The 7,500-nt window shown below is 49.1% G+C and overlaps 1 pseudogene; it reads right to left on the bottom strand.

Annotated features, from left to right (window-relative positions):
- Nucleotides 1–3,858: 3,858 nt before the first annotated feature.
- The window catches only part of LOC126567076 (large subunit ribosomal RNA), a 7,389-nt pseudogene continuing 3,747 nt past the window's right edge, over nucleotides 3,859–7,500 (bottom strand).

Genomic DNA, 7,500 nt, shown 5'->3' with positions numbered 1-7,500 from the left:
TCACTATTTACTGTCGGAGATCACTTTTCATGATTAATAATGCATCCTGAGACCGTTTTACTCAAAGTTAGAGCAAAAAAATTTTTTGTCCAAAAATCTTCCGTCGGTCATACCGGTACCCATGTCCTATGACTTGTACCAAGTTGTGAAGGGTACATTTTGACAAAAATCCAAAAAAATCTTTAAAAAGTCGCTATTGCTTATTGCATTCAGCATCGTTAGACGACTCTTATATGCCTTGGATGACCACTGTCTGATGATTATTTTAGATTTTATGCCAAAATTTTGATTTCGTGTCTTACGTCCCTAAATTAAACGACCTTGGATTTTCTTCTCCTACACCGCCATACAACTTTGATGGTCGGTTGACTTTTGCTATTTACTGTCGGAGATCACTTTTCATGATTAATAATGCATCCTGAGACCGTTTTACTCAAAGTTAGAGCAAAAAAATTTTTTGTCCAAAAATCTTCCGTCGGTCATACCGGTACCCATGTCCTATGACTTGTACCAAGTTGTGAAGGGTACATTTTGACAAAAATCCAAAAAAATCATTAAAAAGTCGCTATTGCTTATTGCATTCAGCATCGTTAGACGACTCTTATATGCCTTGGATGACCACTGTCTGATGATTATTTTAGCTTTTATGCCAAAATTTTGATTTCGTGTCTTACGTCCCTACATTAGACGACCTTGGATTTTCGTCTCCTGCACCGCCATGCAACTTTGATGGTCGGGTGACTTTTGCTATTTACCGTCGGAGATCACTTTTCATGATTAAGAATGCATCCTGAGACCGTTTTACTCAAAGTTAGAGCAAAAAAATTTTTTGTCCAAAAATCTTCCGTCGGTCATACCGGTACCCATGTCCTATGACTTGTACCAAGTTGTGAAGGGTACATTTTGACAAAAATCCAAAAAAATCTTTAAAAAGTCGCTATTGCTTATTGCATTCAGCATCGTTAGACGACTCTTATATGCCTTGGATGACCACTGTCTGATGATTATTTTAGATTTTATACCAAAATTTTGATTTCGTGTCTTACGTCCCTAAATTAAACGACCTTGGATTTTCTTCTCCTACACCGCCATACAACTTTGATGGTCGGTTGACTTTTGCTATTTACTGTCGGTGTTCACTTTTCGTGGTTAAATATGTATTCTGAGACAGTTTTACTCAAAGTTAGAGAAAAAAATTTTCTTCTCAATAAATCCCCCGAAACCAATGTCTTATACATTGAACCAGGTTATGAGGCGCACCTGTGTGTGAAGAGTTCTTCGTGTGGTTTATAGACATTTCAGGCACTTGGTATATAGTTTTGGTTTGTGCCCAAGTCCCGTACTTAGAGATATTTTTGGTTTCGGACCAACCAATTCGACTTGCCTTCATCTCTTGTTAGGTTTATAATATCAATACTCGAACTTATATGCATGTTCAGGGACATCATTTTAACTTTCGGTTTGTACCCAAGTCCCGAACTTAGTGATATTTTTGGTTTCTTACCAACCAATTCGACTTGCCTTCATCTCTTGTTAGGTTTATAATATCAATACTCGAACTTATATGCATGTTCAGGGACATCATTTTAACTTTCGGTTTGTACCCAAGTCCCGAACTTAGTGATATTTTTGGTTTCTCACCAACCAAATCGACTTGCCTTCATCTCTTGTTAGGTTTATAATATCAATGCTCGAACTTATATGCATGTTCAGGGACATCATATTAACTTTTGGTTTGCGCACAAGTCCCGAACTCAGTGATATTTTTGGTTTCTTACCAACCAATTCGACTTGCCTTCATCTCTTGTTAGGTTTATAATATCAATACTCGAACTTATATGCATGTTCAGGGACATCATTTTAACTTTCGGTTTGCACCCAAGTCCCGAACTTAGTGATATTTTTGGTTTCGGACCAACCAATTCGACTTGCCTTCATCTCTTGTTAGGTTTATAATATCAATACTCGAACTTATATGCATGTTCAGGGACATCATTTTAACTTTCGGTTTGTACCCAAGTCCCGAACTTAGAGATATTTTTGGTTTTGGACCAACCAATTCGACTTGCCTTCATCTCTTGTTAGGTTTATAATATCAATACTCGAACTTATATGCATGTTCAGGGACATCATATTCACTTTCGGTTTGCGCACAAGTCCCGAACTTAGAGATATTTTTGGTTTCTTACCAACCAATTCGACTTGCCTTCATCTCTTGTTAGGTTTATAATATCAATACTCGAACTTATATGCATGTTCAGGGACATCATATTAACTTTCGGTTTGTACCCAAGTCCCGAACTTAGTGATATTTTTGGTTTCTCACCAACCAAATCGACTTGCCTTCATCTCTTGTTAGGTTTATAATATCAATACTCGAACTTATATGCATGTTCAGGGACATCATATTAACTTTCGGTTTGTACCCAAGTCCCGAACTTAGTGATATTTTTGGTTTTGGACCAACCAATTCGACTTGCCTTCATCTCTTGTTAGGTTTATAATATCAATACTCGAACTTATATGCATGTTCAGGGACATCATTTTAACTTTCGGTTTGCACCCAAGTCCCGAACTTAGTGATATTTTTGGTTTCTCACCAACCAAATCGACTTGCCTTCATCTCTTGTTAGGTTTATAATATCAATACTCGAACTTATATGCATGTTCAGGGACATCATATTAACTTTCGGTTTGTACCCAAGTCCCGAACTTAGTGATATTTTTGGTTTTGGACCAACCAATTCGACTTGCCTTCATCTCTTGTTAGGTTTATAATATCAATACTCGAACTTATATGCATGTTCAGGGACATCATTTTAACTTTCGGTTTGCACCCAAGTCCCGAACTTAGTGATATTTTTGGTTTCTCACCAACCAAATCGACTTGCCTTCATCTCTTGTTAGGTTTATAATATCAATACTCGAACTTATATGCATGTTCAGGGACATCATATTAACTTTCGGTTTGTACCCAAGTCCCGAACTTAGTGATATTTTTGGTTTTGGACCAACCAATTCGACTTGCCTTCATCTCTTGTTAGGTTTATAATATCAATACTCGAACTTATATGCATGTTCAGGGACATCATATTAACTTTCGGTTTGTACCCAAGTCCCGAACTTAGTGATATTTTTGGTTTTGGACCAACCAATTCGACTTGCCTTCATCTCTTGTTAGGTTTATAATATCAATACTCGAACTTATATGCATGTTCAGGGACATCATTTTAACTTTCGGTTTGCACCCAAGTCCCGAACTTAGTGATATATTTGGTTTTGGACCAACCAATTCGACTTGCCTTCATCTCTTGTTAGGTTATCAAAATTTTTAATGCAATTGCATGTATTTTGTGAGCTTATGGGTGAGGGATTTATGTAGCGGACTTAGAGAAATTTTTGAAGTCCAAACATTCAATTTGGACTCCATACTCCATTGCTCCTCTAAGAGGTACCTAGTACCCCGTACCGAAGCAACCTTCACGTTTGAACTTTCCACTAGGAGGTGCAGCCATCACTCGACATGTTAATCATTATCACCCCATACTACTCTCTATATCCGGATACGGCGCTAACCCGATTGCTTGCCCCGACAGCAATCGACCCACTCGTAAGCGGGTTACCCGTAGGTAAGTCAACGATGCGTATTGCCCCCTTCAAGCAAACCGATCATCACTCCGTGGAGGAGTAATGACGGACCCGTACCGGTATCAACTGCATATGATCAACATTCTTATGAACCCACACACTCTTCGCTTATATGCTCAGTAACATTTCAATTCTCTCTCTGTCTTTCGTTTTCCAACTCATTCATCGTGCATACTGAACACACCCGGAAAGGTGCGACAGTACACACGAATACACCACCAAGCATGGGTCGCCTGAGAGGATCGATGCGAACGCATCTCTACAACTCGCAGCTCCCAGCCTGAAGTCCCGTCGTTTGCGGGCGGTCGGTAGGCATCGAAACTAGTCAAGTCCACGGTCGGCGAGGTCAGCTGCCACCAGTGTTCCCTATGGTCAGGTACTAACACGTGCGGTGCGACCCTGCGCGATGCGGCCAAGTCTAGAAGCGGGGATGAGGCGCCAGGCTGCGAGGCAGCGCCAGCGTATCTCGGAGGGTTGTTAGGCCCGCTAGCTTACGATTGCCTATGGGGGTTTGAAGCGCTATCAGCTCGGATTGGTTACGACCTTAGAGGCGTTCAGGCATAATCCAGCGGACGTAGCGTCATACCAAAGTCCGGTCGAACTAGTATTGAGCCAGTGGTCCGTACCTGTGGTTCCTCTCGTACTGCACAGGAATTCCGTTAAGATAGCACAAATGCACACACCAGTAGGGTAAAACTAACCTGTCTCACGACGGTCTAAACCCAGCTCACGTTCCCTTGAAAGGGTGAACAATCCTACGCTTTGGGAATTTTGCTTCACAATGATAGGAAGAGCCGACATCGAAGGATCAAAAAGTCACGTCGCTATGAACGCTTGGCGACCACAAGCCAGTTATCCCTGTAGCGACAACAGCAGCAGCACCAGCACCAGCACCAGCAGCAGCAGCAGCAGCAGCAGCAGCAGCAGCAGCAGCAGCAGCAGCAACAGCAGCAGCAGCAGCAGCAACAGCAGCAGCAGCAGCAGCATCATCGTCAGCGGGGACAGGGGTCCTCAACGTCGTCCACCACTTTCCGGCACGCTGGCCGTAGATGGAAGACGACGCAGTTTTCGGTCGAGGCATTCACAGCCGCACTCCAGACGGCCGGATTCCCGGAACGAGCCGTGAGCCAGGAGGGGATGGTCGCCGCCATGTTCGATGCATGCGATGACACGATGGAGCGCGTCACCGTGTCACATCGTGACCCCCATCGCGACCTCTTCTGGTGGACCCCGGAGATTCTGCGTCTTCGGGAGGAGTGTGCGGCTGTGCACGAGAGAATGCTTCGTACGACCGATCTGCAGGAGCGCAGCGCCGTGGCCGCACATCATCGGTCGGCGAGGAGAGCGGTGGAGAAGGCTGTCCGGGCCAGCAAGCGTGCACAGCTTGATGAGCTGATACAACAGGCGGAGACCAATGAGTTTGGGGCCGGTTACCGGGTGGTAATGTCTCGCCTTCGTGGCAGCTTTGTGCCACCGGAGACAGACCGTGCCGTACTGGAACAGATTGTCAACGATCTGTTTCCAACTCATCCGCCTGTTGTCTGGCCGGACTCCGAATTGCCGAGTGCGGACACCGAGGAGCAGAGGACATCGCTGACCCCTGTTACTGCGGACGAGCTGCTTAGCATCGTGGGATCAATGGCGAACAGGAAAGCGCCTGGATTGGACGGTATTCCCAATGCTGCGGTTAAGACGGCAATTAGGAAGTACCCGGAGGTTTTCGTCCGTTTGTATCAGGACTGCCTGGACCGGGGTGCGTTTCCAGCGCCCTGGAAGAGGCAGCGCTTGGTGCTGCTGCCAAAGCCTGGCAAACCTCCCGGGGAAAGCTCCTCCTACCGGCCGCTGTGCATGCTTGATGCACTCGGCAAGGTATTGGAGCGCCTAATCCTTAACCGGCTGAACGAGTTCCTGGAGGAACCAGATGCGGAACGATTGTCGGACGAACAGTACGGATTCCGGCGGGGCAGATCCACCATCAGTGCGATCCAGCGCGTTGTCGAAGCGGGCAGGAAGGCCATGTCCTTTCACCGTACCAATGCCCGAGACAAGCGCTGCCTGATGGTGGTTGCCCTGGACATCCGCAACGCGTTCAACTCCGCGCCTTGGCAGGCCATCGCCAGCGCGTTGAGGGACAAGGGGGTACCGTCGTCGCTGCAGAGGATGCTGAAAAGCTACTTCGAGGATCGGCGACTGGTTATCGACACCAGCGAAGGCCCCGTCGAGCGCAGCATCAGCGCGGGAGTTCCACAGGGTTCCATATTGGGACCCACGCTGTGGAACGTGCTGTACGACGGGGTCCTGGGTGTCCAGTTGCCTGAGGGGGCCGAGGTTATTGGCTACGCCGATGACCTTGTAGTCTTGGTCCCCGCAACGACACCCCAAGCCGCTTCCTCAACTGCTGAACGCGCCATCGCGGCGATCACGACCTGGCTGGACCAAAACCGTCTTTCGTTGGCTCCGGAGAAGACGGAAATGACGCTCATCTCCACCCTGAAGCGTCATCCGGTCGTCAGCATCAACATCGGGGGAGTGGTCGTGCAATCCCAGCGCTCCATCCGCTATCTTGGAGTTTGGTTGCACGACCACCTGTCATGGTTGCCGCACGTTCAGCAGGTTGCAGCGAAGGCCATGAGGGTTGCGGAAGCCATCACGCGCCTCATGCCGAACCACAGTGGCCCGAAATCGTCACGTGCCCGACTACTGGCGGCCGTTGCGGACTCCATCCTTCGCTACGGGGCCCCAGTATGGTCGGAGGGATTGCAGCTGCAACAGTGTCACAGACTGGTGCAGCGTGTGCAGAGGACGACGGCCATTCGGGTGTGTCGGGCTTTCCGGACGGTGAGGGGAGAGACGGCCGTGCTGCTGGCCGGTCTCATCCCGATACGCCTGCTGATCGAGGAGGACAGCAGGGTGCATCATCGTCTGCAGGATCCTGCGAACGAACACTCGAGAGCGAGTGTAAAGAGCATGGAGCGCGACCGTACCTACGGGCAGTGGCAGCAGCAGTGGGACGCGGATGCTGCTAGAGAGGACGCCAGTCGGTTCACTCGGTGGACGTATCGAGTGATACCTGACGTGAGGACATGGCAGTCACGGAAACACGGAGACGTGACGTTCCAGTTGGCGCAGGTTTTGTCCGGTCACGGTTTTTTCCGTGACTACCTGTGCCGGATGGGCTTCACGTCGTCCCCGGACTGCCCCAGATGTCCTGGCGTCGCTGAGACGGCGGAACACGCCGTTTTCAGCTGCCCCAGGTTCGCCACTGAACGCGGAAGGCTGCTCGAGACGGGTAGTACGAGCGAGATCACCCCCGAAGGTCTCGTTGCCGCTCTGCTCGAGAGCCCGGAACGTTGGAGCAGCATCTGTGAGTTCGTCGCCGGCGTCACAGACGAGCTCCAGGATGGTTGGAACGCGGAAAGGGAGCTGTTGGCTGCGCAGGGTCAGCCGTCAGCCGCACACCTCCCTGACAACTCGGTGGCCGTCGCTCGTAACCAGCGCCGGAACGTTGCGAGGAACGCGGCACGGGCGAGAGCGAGGGAGTTACAGCGAGGTGGGCGGCCCCCAACACCACCTCCATCGCCGACAACAGCTGCGCGCCGGGCAGCCATTCGCGAGCGAGTCGCGAGATTCAGGGAGAGGCGAAGGACTGTGGCCTCCCTGGCATGGCTGTACGGCGAGGGCGCGGATTCGTCCAGCGACGAAGAGGACGATTCTCCGTCAGCAGCTCCAGAGCAGCATATCAGCAATCGACCAGGTGGCCTCTCTGCCGCTGAAGCAGCCGCGGCAACGGAGGCAGAAACAGCGGCACGTTGATTAAAAGGGGCGCAATGAGAGTACGAAGGGCTTTGAAGC

The sequence above is a fragment of the Anopheles maculipalpis genome (assembly GCF_943734695.1).
Source record: "Anopheles maculipalpis chromosome X unlocalized genomic scaffold, idAnoMacuDA_375_x X_unloc_98, whole genome shotgun sequence".
Taxonomy (NCBI): domain Eukaryota; kingdom Metazoa; phylum Arthropoda; class Insecta; order Diptera; family Culicidae; genus Anopheles; species Anopheles maculipalpis.
Note: the sequence above shows the minus strand (reverse complement) of the source record. Positions and strands in the feature narration are given on the sequence as shown.